This window comes from Pseudomyrmex gracilis, unplaced genomic scaffold (genome assembly GCF_002006095.1).
Source record: "Pseudomyrmex gracilis isolate BER0280 unplaced genomic scaffold, ASM200609v1 scaffold_0, whole genome shotgun sequence".
In the NCBI taxonomy this organism is placed as follows: domain Eukaryota; kingdom Metazoa; phylum Arthropoda; class Insecta; order Hymenoptera; family Formicidae; genus Pseudomyrmex; species Pseudomyrmex gracilis.
The window spans coordinates 2,042,902-2,054,159 of record NW_018020584.1 but is presented as its reverse complement, the minus strand read 5'-3'; the positions used below and the strand labels follow the sequence as shown (position 1 = coordinate 2,054,159).

The 11,258-nt window shown below is 35.8% G+C and overlaps 2 protein-coding genes across 3 annotated transcripts in view; one reads left to right on the top strand and one right to left on the bottom strand.

The window, feature by feature from the left end:
• LOC109859888 overlaps window positions 1-11,258 on the bottom strand; it is a 59,685-nt gene that overhangs the window by 8,067 nt on the left and 40,360 nt on the right. The gene's annotated exons all lie outside the window — the stretch shown is intronic.
• The window catches only part of LOC109859728 (calexcitin-2), a 40,258-nt gene continuing 33,672 nt past the window's right edge, over window positions 4,673-11,258 (top strand). The window contains exon 1 of the mRNA XM_020438294.1: window positions 4,673-4,891. The gene's annotated coding sequence lies outside the window, so the exon portion shown is untranslated. The remainder of the gene's footprint in view (window positions 4,892-11,258) is intronic.

Below are 11,258 nucleotides of genomic sequence, written 5' to 3'. Positions count from 1 at the left end.
TGGTCGATCATGTGCAGATTGCGGTGGGCGTGCCTAGAGCGAATGGACAGGTCGAGCGCTACAATCGGGTTATTGCACCTATGTTGGCTAAATTAAGCGAGGCCCCTGCAAAGTGGGATCGTGTTTTGGATCGGGTCGAGCACTCGTTAAATAATACCGTCTGCCGATCCACCGGCGAAACACCGTCACGATTATTGTTCGGCGTGGAGCAGCGNGGTCAAACTAACGATGTATTACGCGAGATACTTCATGGATATGTTGACTCCGAGCGTGATCTCGACGAGTTCCGTGATAAAGCTTTTGAAAATATCGTCGAATCGCAAAGAAAAAATACCAAACGTTATAATTTGAGACGCAAGCCTGCACGCGAATATAAAGTTGGTGACTATGTTGAGATCCGTAACGTCGANACCACGCCTGGAATCAATAAAAAACTGTTGCCAAAATTCAAAGGGCCGTATATTGTAAAAAAGGTTTTAGACCATGACAGATATGTAATCAGCGATATAGACGGGTTTCAGTTGACGCAGCGACCATACAGCGGAGTAGTAGCGCCTGATCAGATGCGCCCTTATGTTAATTGAAATTGTAATATTGTATGCTTGGAATTGTGATATTGTATGTTTATAATTATTTGTATTGAGATAAGAAACGCCAGACCGAGACGGTCTGAAGGTCAGGACGGCCGAGCTGTAGGCAATGGTTTAGATTTCAAACGTTTGTAATATATTATTAGTCCTTGACGGGTTTAGCAGTATGTATTCGTAACGATGATTTTCACGTGCTGTTTTCGTGAATCTCACGCGTCTTAATTATTCGGTTCTCTCGACTGTCGAGCGGTCGACGGTGAGAGCAGTCTCGTCTCAGCTGTCGACAACGAATAACCACCGAAACGAGAGGACCTTTGTGGCACGCGCGTTATCTCGACAAAGCCTTACTAAGGCAAAATTCTATAACTGATTGTATAATAAGTAAAAATAAAGCCTACAATATCGGTAATTGTATGAAATGCACATCTACTTGAAGCAATAAAATATATAAGTTTTAACATCACATCATTTTAATATGATACCATAAATAATTGTTGCAACTATTTATTATATTGAAACCAATGTAATATATAATTGTTACAACGATATAAAGTAATTCAAAGAAATTCACAGATATACTGACATAAAAATATGTCAGTTTCCTTTGAACGGATATTTACTCCAAATAATTATTAATAGTTTTATATCAATGGAATAAAACATTGATATGTAAGTGCAATCATGTTGCTTCTTTTGTATGCAAAATTCATTTGAGTAAAAAAGTGTTTACTTTTAAAGTAAAATGCATATATATATACTTATGTTTCAAATACAACTGCTTTAAAAACAATTACTTTTTTATTCTCAAGGCAAGCACTAATGATTCATTCAATGAAAAATATAATCCAGGAAAACATATCTCTTATGTACTGGATAATATATTCAATCAACTAAAATATAATGTCAGTTATTTTAAGTATATATATTGTAGCTTTATCTGCATACGAAATTCATTCAAATAATATTATGTTTATTTGTAAAACAAATTGATACATTTCAAATAAAAATGCTTTTAAAATACTCTCTTTTTTATTCTCAAGGCAAGCATCAGTAGTTCAATCAATTATAAATGCAATCCAATAAAACGTATAACTTATGTAATGGATAATATATCTAATCAAATAAAATGTAATTAAATTTAATATAACTACATATAATATTAATTTATCTTCATATAGAATTTATTCAAGCAATTTCGTGGTTCTGTTTAAAATAAATTTATATATTTCAAATAAAAATGCGCTCAAAACATTCACTTTTTTATTCTCAGGACAAGCATTATTGATTTATTCAATAGTAAGTATAAGCCAACAAAACATACAACTTATGCATTTGATTAAATATCTACTCAAACAAAATATAATTTGCACAAGATTCAAGTAAAAACACAATTAAAACAATCATATTTATAGTTATTTCATGATTATAATGTAATCTAATACTAAACTTAGAAGCATTCTTATAATGTGATATGTGTTTAATACAATATTATATGTTACTACTTGAAATATATATTTCGTTCGTTTAATATACATACTTAGAAATAAAATCAATTCCAAATGCAATTGAACGAACTATTTATTTTTGTGGCAGCCCGTGACGTAGACGTTTAATTGAAGCAATTCCATTTTTTTTTAATTTAACAGCATTTTTTTTTCCGTGTATAAAAGCAGCGCCGTGGGTGGCGCGTTGCGCCGTCGTTAATATTCTATTTTCGTAATCGCGCAGATTTAAGCTCCTTCATACATCGCGGTGAGGCAAATTCGACTTGATGACGTCACGAACTTTACGAAACCGTTGCAAATATCATATATGTCGTCGATAAGATTTTTCCTGAGTATAACTTAACAATTTGTAAAACTCAATAAATTCCAAGTTTTCCATGATATTACACTCATGCACTGTCTGCTGCGACAATTACTCACTTTCGATTCTTGGACCCTTCCACTAATTCATTTACAGTTATTACATTAATGATTGTCTCAATAGAACAATCCAGTGATAAAAAATCTTCATGTAATTAAGAAGCATAAAAAAATATGATAATGTTTTTAAAGAAAATATATTTTTCGCATAGATTTGCGAGTCAACATGTTCTATGATAATCATTTTCGATATCTTAATTTTATCAAGATTGTTACAGTTGCTGCCAACAGTATAAAACTTTGATAATTGAAGATTCCTCAATAATACATATTAATTATAATCGCTGGGTATGTAGTTTGTGGTTTCTAGATAACATAGTACGCGTTACCACGGGATGGTGATAGTCTAAAGTATGAAATAATCGAGCGCCAATCGCGCGACGTATAAGTTACCGAACTACGGTAATATTGCACGCTACAATATTCTTAAAAATCTTTCTAAGAAAACTTGATTGAGAAAAAAAAAGACAGAAATGTATAAAATTGCCACATTTATTTTCTTCACAACTTCGAATTAATATTTTTGCAATTGGTAAATTATTTGAAGTGTTGAGAACTTAAAACACGCGGAAAGTTGTCTAGAAAACAAAAAATCTAAAAACTATCGTATGTACATTGTACGCAATTTTAAAGATGCGCAAATTTTAAACGAAAATATATATCCTATTAAGCGAAACATAAAAACCACATTTTCGCACAATCGGATAACGGTCAGAGCCTGAAGTATACGCAGGTCAAAGATTTAATAAAGTAGTGTGATCAAAGCAGAGAGTCGTAGACAACTACGTGAGGCGTGACATTATGAAGGAAAGTTGCGGCTCACAAGTAATTTTGCTGTCAAAGACGATATCGCAAGGCTAGATAAATCTCTAGGCAGACACTTTTCCTATGTACTCTATCTCATGAACTTAGCTTAAGATGATGACTCGTCTTATAATACCTTACGAAGCACAAAATAGAGACATGTTCTGTTACTCATTTTGTCATTAGTACAATAATCCAAAGCTGTTTCTTTGTTCTGTAAAAAAATTCAGTATAATTTTTCTGTTATTTTTCTACACAAAATATTAATTAAATATATCAAATTTAAGTTGCTTGTATTATATATATATTTATTTATTTATCACCTAAAAAAACCTTAAATAAATTTTTTGAAGTATCTATATGTAATGTCTATACATGTCTGACATACGTCAGTTCTTGTGTTGTAAGATATAACATAGATAGAGAGATTTGAAGATCTTGTCGTATCAGCATCGAACGAAGAGGCGATAAATCGAAGAGTCGCACATCGAGAAAAGCTTACAAGTACTTTATACGCTTGCGATTTCTTTACATTCGGTTGCCCTCGAGGAGCAGACTCAGCAATCGTATCGACGATTTTCTAAAACGTAAGGTTGCTCTCGCGCTTTATCTTGTCAAACTGTCACTGCTCGCGTCACAGTTCGCGAGTCAAGGTCGAGTATTCGTTTTTTCGACAAATTTGAATTACATCTGGCGCAAACACGCGTTATATTCAAAACTAAAAAAAATAAAACTATAGCACATTGTTAGTTAATTAAAATTTTTATCAGAATATTTTAATGATATTTTTTTTAAATTAAACTCTTCACTCAATAATACAGTTTCCTTAAACGTATTTAATAATAGCACATTATGCAAAAAGCTATTGTTCCCTTTATGCGAGTATGACATTTTCATTGGGAGATAAACGTAATGCGCTTTGTTTATTATTATTGGAATCGGATTAATATTTACCAATGCTGTATTATTGATTCGAGGTGGCGCAGAAAATTCGAAGTATAACCGTAGAAGAAACGGCTTGTGTTTATTTTAAATCCGATTTTACACTCCTCTGATTCGCGGATTCGAGTCGTATATGTCCGGGATTATAAAATATCCGTCGTTATTAATGTATACATACACACACGTGTTCCCAATCATGTCGCAAAATTTGCTACGCAATCAGCAGAAAACAGACAACAATATAATGATGCAGCATTCGCGCACGTGGAGAGGCTGCGGCTCTACCGGAGTCCGGCTGACGAAGGAAATGAGCGGCCGGAGCCGCTCAAGGGACCGGTCTGCGCAAGCACAGGTGCAAGTTCGAGGGTATAAAGCGGAGAAGCTCGAGCCCGCGGTGCGCACTTTGTGCTTCATCTGTCCGTCATACAGATCGGTCCCGATAGACAACACACGCAACGGCTCCATTTACCTCGGCACTGTCTCATCGCATAATTTTTTTTTCTCTCCGCTGCTTCCGCATAATTTGTATCTTTCCATTAGCGTTCGTGCGTCGTTTCCGCTCTCTAGTCCCCTTGAACGGAATTTTACGAAGTTGTTGGACTCTTCTACGCGACAGCGCACAACTCGCAGGTGAGTCACGATTTGAGCTCCTGTGTTATCTCGAACTTTCACACGCCTTCTTCCGTATCTGAATATCGCTTTGTTAGTTCTCCCCGATGGAAAACTTCGCGACACTGCGCTTTTTTTAATCAAAACTTTTTTTTTATAAAAAAACTTTGAGTGAAACTTCGATCACAACTCGGTGTTATTATGCTATCGTCTCTTGTAGATGAGAGAGTCGTTCGCGTTGTACACGTCGGCATTGAACTAAAAAGCGATAGTTATCTCAATTTTGCGTCGATGTTAAAACGAAAGAATGCGATTAATTTTTGACTCTAAAATTTTTGAACATTTGATCGATCGTTTCGCGCGGCTTTCGCTAAAAGTGCGGAATAATGCGGATTAATGCTTGTCAACGCGCAGTAAAACGACGTCGCGCGTCGGTAAAATGCGTGACATGACGTGACGTGTCCGCCGTAACGTTGGCAATCGAGGTGTTAATGCAGATCGAGTGCGAGTGGATGGAGGTTCATCGGGACCTCAGTGCAATCGTCGTTAATTGCCCGTTAATGTAAACGGGGAAATGCGTCGGATTCGTTCGATTGGACTACGCAGATTTGTGTCGCAGATTTGTGTGTAGTGATCATTGAGTTTAATCGAATGCTGTCACTATTTAATGGAGACTCATGTTTCTTGCTTACTACTAGATTACGTTCTCGCGTCAATTAACGAGAATAGATTGTAAACACGTGTAAACAAAATTTACAAACGGTGACGGTTGTAAGTATCGTAAATTTCTGTAATTTCTTCAAGCAACTTCGAGTTGCGACTTGATTGAAGCGACAGAAGATTCGATTTAATGTCGCGCGTGATATTTGCTTCGTACATTTGCTTATAATTGTAAGAATAATATATGTTAAATAATTTTTATTGTACATCTCTACAGATTTTTCAGGATTGTCTCGCTAACTCATCAAAGATCCTTCGAATTAACTAGAAATTTTAATCTCTTTGTGTTATATATAGTTAGAATTAAAACACAATTTAAAAACAATTATATAAAATTATTGTTAAAATTAGTGATTTCAAAGATTACAATTATTTTGTGTGTTATTATATATACGTGGAAAATACTCATTCACTTAATTAAATTGCAATGCGAAAACACGAGTGACGATTTTATTCTCTTCGATGCGGCGATTAAATAATTACACGAGTGTCTATCATAAAACCCAAACAAAATTGCACACACACAAATTGTTACACACAGCGAGATAGAAAATTGCTTTTATTGACATGGTAACGTCTGTACAGACAGATTACGTCTGTTAACTCGACATTTGATTTTAACGCTTTGCCCTTCGGTGCAGTTCGAACAACGAGAATCCAAATACTTCGACGAAGTTTGATACCTCTGTGTGGCGACTCGAAACCCCAGACCAGCCGCGAGAGACAGAGACAGAGAAAAAGAGAGAGACTACAAAGGTGTAGCCGTGTGTTATTCGAAGCTTCAATTACGACAAATGCGTGGTTCTCGCGAGTTTATTTTGCGTACGTCGTCTCTTAGTTTTCTCATCTTTTTGCGGCATGCAATAACGTTGGAAAAGCAGCAAAATAAACGCCACGAACAAATTAGAGATAAAACAGATATTCTTACACGGTTTATACATTTTTTCTTTGTTGTGGTTGTACGATCACAAAGAAAAACAATTACTCAAATTGCACCGTAATCAGGAGATAACTTATGTGTTCCTGGAACGACATTTTTGAAGCTGTAGAACAAAAATTATATAAATTTCTTTGCAGTCGATTCCTAGAACAGACAGACTCTCTCTCCTCTCTCTCTCCTCCTCTCTCTCTCTCTCTCTCTCTCAGAAGAAGAAAGGGAATACATTTTTCATATTTTCGCTGAAGCCTTTACTTTTTTCAAGGCACAATATCTTAGATATCAGTTCGCGGGGTAAATCATTGCATTATCTTCGGTCCCTTCTACGCGCGTTCTTCGCCACCTGAATTATTACGTGCTCCATGACAAAGTGCGTCGATCGGGAAAGAAGACATTTATTTTTTTTATAACTCGATTACTGAACGCACGTGTGCGTTTGCTGTCGCCGCAAAATCACTATTTTGATTTATATGCATATCGATAGGGCGCGCTCCGAGAGAAATATTTTATAACGTCGCTAACTATAGGCAAGCCGCGCGCCGATGCGTGTGCGGCGTTGAAATTTGCGAGCTTTTGAGCGCGATTATTACTCGCGCAAATTAATGACGCCATTAATAAGTCTCGATGAGATGTCTAATTCATAACAGCCGCGAGCAGTATAAACCGCCGACAAATTCACTACAAATTTATAGGCACAATTCAAGATAACAGCCGACGTGTACGTATACGTATACGCGTTGAGTGTGCGTTCGAATGAGCGATGCGACAGTAAAATAATGGACGTAATAATATAATATCGAAATCGCGATCGATCATGTATCTTTTTAGCGCGTCGGAGAGTTCTCGACCAACTTCGAGCGATAAAATTTATTGCGAGCTCGGCGCAAGAACTCGTCTGGCTGTCATAAAATTTTCACGAAACGTCACAATACCGCCGACTTCTCATATCCCGCCGCAAAGCGGATTTTGATTTACGTAAAAGTCACGTTATCACCTTATTGCGCGCATTATATCGCGAGACGATTCCAGTATCGAACGATTCAATTACTCACTTGAGAATTTTCTGAAAATCGAAGATCCGTATTCGATCGAGGATAAGATGTAAAATCACATACTTTTAATTTAAAAGTAAAAACTTTCACGGTAAAGTAATCTCGTATTAACGTATGTACAGATATCTCACACTGTAATATACGAGATTTCCGCGACGAGATAATGGGTACAGAAATATTACGACGCGTAGTCATGAATGTGTAATCGCAATCGATGAGCTGACACATACCGTCTCGCAACGATATATCCAAGCTCGATTGTTACATATTGCTTCGTCGTCGTCGCGCAAAACGCCGTTAAAGTTTTATGAAAAGATCTCCAAACGTTACTGAGATATAAAAAAACTAATATCGCTTTAGTTCCCATACGGGGAAACTTCCGTTTTAGATATCCATAAATATGATGTACATTTATTTCGCTCTGTTCGCGTACAAGACAAGCGTATTGTTGCAAGACTCTCGTACAACGTCCAAGATGTACGTATCGACGGTTTAAACGGCCGTGTATCATCCGTATGCACCGAGTGTAAATTCCATTATTCGCGAGTAATATGATAAACGCTGCGCCATTCTCCGAAAACTTTTGCAGTTGCTAACAAAATTACTGCGCAATTCATTTCGGTTTCGCCCCCCGCTCATTGGTCGCCATCCTCGACGCTGCGGGTGGCTTTTAAACGATTTCGTTACGTCGCGCGATGTATTGCAAGTAGTATTAACCTTTAATGTGCGGCGCGAGTCTTGCATAGCGAAAGAGTCGTGTTCGTTGTCATTAACTCTAAAACTTTGTTTTTCTATCGTTGTGCTTTGCAGCTACACTTCTGAAAAGTGTACAATTGAGAAAAATAGGATTTTGTGAGCAAATGGATTATTTTAATTTAAAAAATGCGACATTTCAAATTTTCGAAGCACTGTTAGAAATTGAATAAATGAACTAAAGTGAAAATTTATACGATAAGAAAGCGAAGAAAATGAAGATATCTTCTCGCGTTCAATGTTAATAAAAACATCTAGGAATAAACAAAAACTATCACCTTTATATAAGACTGCGAATATTATTATACTAATTATTATACTAATAATGATAATTAGAAAAAAAATCATTTTACACACAATATCCGATCATTTTACACACAATATTTTGTTGATTTCTGTCGGGAAGCGGAATTAATTCACGAACAACGCGACGTTCGCAGGAATTTCATACAGTAATTTCTGTTGATTTAACTGGCAGTTTCATTTCATTTGAAACCGATGCGTCACGGGAAAAACAAGAGAATAAAAAATATTTATCCGCGTTTCCTATGTTTTCGATGATGCGCGCGCGCTCTCTCTCTCTCTCTCTCTCCGCCGTTTATTTGCTGTGTCCGCTTCGTAATTCAATATTACGGTCCTCTATACGTGATTAATGCGAGTTAATGATTTCACTCGCGTTTGTGAGCGTAAAGAATGACGATAGCTTAACTAATCATATTGTCACAAAAGCATATTGTGTGTATATTGTAAAGACAAATAGAGTTTTTTTCTCTTTTGTTGACTTTGTTCGTGAATCATGATCGTACAATCAGAATCGAGAAATTAATTTGATTGTCTCTTCTGTCTCTTTCCTTATCTCTCTCTCTCTCTCTCTCTTGCTCGCGCGGAAAAGTTTCGTTCGGCGTCTCTTTATTACAAAGTTATTATCGCGCGCGACTGGTAATTTTGAGGTTTGATGCATTTAATAGGCGCCACGTGGATCGTTCGTTTCGTGATTTCCACGGCAGAAGTTGCACACATACACACACACACACACACATGTTCTTGACACACTGCTGAAGAAACATTCTCTGACAAGAAACATTCTTTTCTCAGAACGCGGCGCGCGCGCCTCTCTTTTTCCCTCGTTAGAAGAGAACTGTTCGTGATCGTCTTCCAAAATTTATGACATTTCCTACGACTTCAAATGTGCGGAGCTTTTGGTGTCACGGGAATAATTTCTTGGCCCGTAATCACAGATCTTCGCATAATTCAGTTGCAGTGTGTCTCTACGCGCGCGAGATTCTTTCTTTCAGAAAATTAAATTTAATATCGCGCGAATGAATTTTCCAAGATAGAGTTAAAGCACGTGAAAGAGTTTTGTTGGACATTTTTTTTAAATTTTGTGTGTTACGCTCGGTGCACGTTATCGAAGAATTATCATGCCTACGTTTGAGTAATTTTTTTTTTTATATCAAATTTTATTACATAATTCTTGCGTGTATTTCAAATATTTTTATATTTTTAACAATTACGCGATCATCGAAGAACCGAAAATAACGTTCTTCATAAGACTGTCTGCTTCGTTTAATCGAAGAGATAGATCGCGCGTTATTATCTACCACGACACATCGCATCCTTTACCTAAAATATACTCGATTTTCCCCCCTCATTTCTTATCGTCGTTGCATCATCGCCCCGGGAATAATAATTTGCCCGAAGAAGAAAAGCAGTGAACTTCGAAAAATCACCGAGATAAGAGATACGTTTTATCGACTATCCATAAATGCAACCGCTGTATCGCTTATTACACAATACAGACGTCCTTTTATCTCGTTTATTGCGTCCCACTCGATCAAATTGATATATTTTCTCGAGCAATAAAATTTTCTTTTTTTTTTGTCTGCTTACGATTCCTATTATAGACTCAATGAGATGTTTTAGAAATTTAAGAATAGTAACAAACAGTTGAAAAATAGACACTACACATATGAAATGTCTCGTATTTTTTAATACAGATATTTTCGCAAAACTAGAATGATTTAAAAAAAAAATCTGTATTTGAGAAAATCGAAATTATTCTTTAAACGTAATAACTTTTATAGTATTTCTCTCAATAAGTTAACTTCAAAGATAATTATACGTGTATATGTGTACACACGTATACATAAATATACAAATTATGTACACGTTAATAAATGTAATGTAATGTAACTCATAAAGATAATCATATAGAGAACGATCTAAAATAGAATATTTAAATATAGAGATTTTCAATCTGGTAAGCTGAAACTGTGAAAACATGACATATGATGATTTGCAGGCTCTATTATCTTGTTTTCCTGCGTAATCAAGCTTGTAATATAATTTTCCGCTCGTTCGCCAGAGGTGATTTATGTAGATAATAATTTCGCATAATTATGATTAGTCGTAACATAAACAATTGATTGAAGAGTATAAAGTGAAAATTAATAATTTAATCTCTCGCGCCTTTTTAGCTTTGTCAGTATTTTGTTAACATATTTATATTGCTTATATATTGAAATTGCGCATCTCAATAGTAAATTCTATAAATTTATACATAACGTAATCATGTTTGGCTTTTCGCCTAATTAAAATACGCAAAATACAGTAAGAGGAGAATAGAAAATCCATACGTTGAAAACTTTCTCGGATATATCACGCGTGGGCGATTATTTTGTTATAGAAAACTTTCGTATGAAAAATCTACTGAAGCGAAAAATTGGCGACTCGCTCGAGCGTAACAAGCAAGTGCAACATTTTTCGCGACGTACGAAACCTTGAGCGATAATTTTTGTTCTTGACGTTTCTGCTTCCGGCGGTTGTTCGTTGCATCCCGAGTCGAAATTTTGATGCTACTTTCAAACTTTTGAAGATACTTTGAACCTATTTAACTGACCAATATACTTATTTAAACCTACTTTGA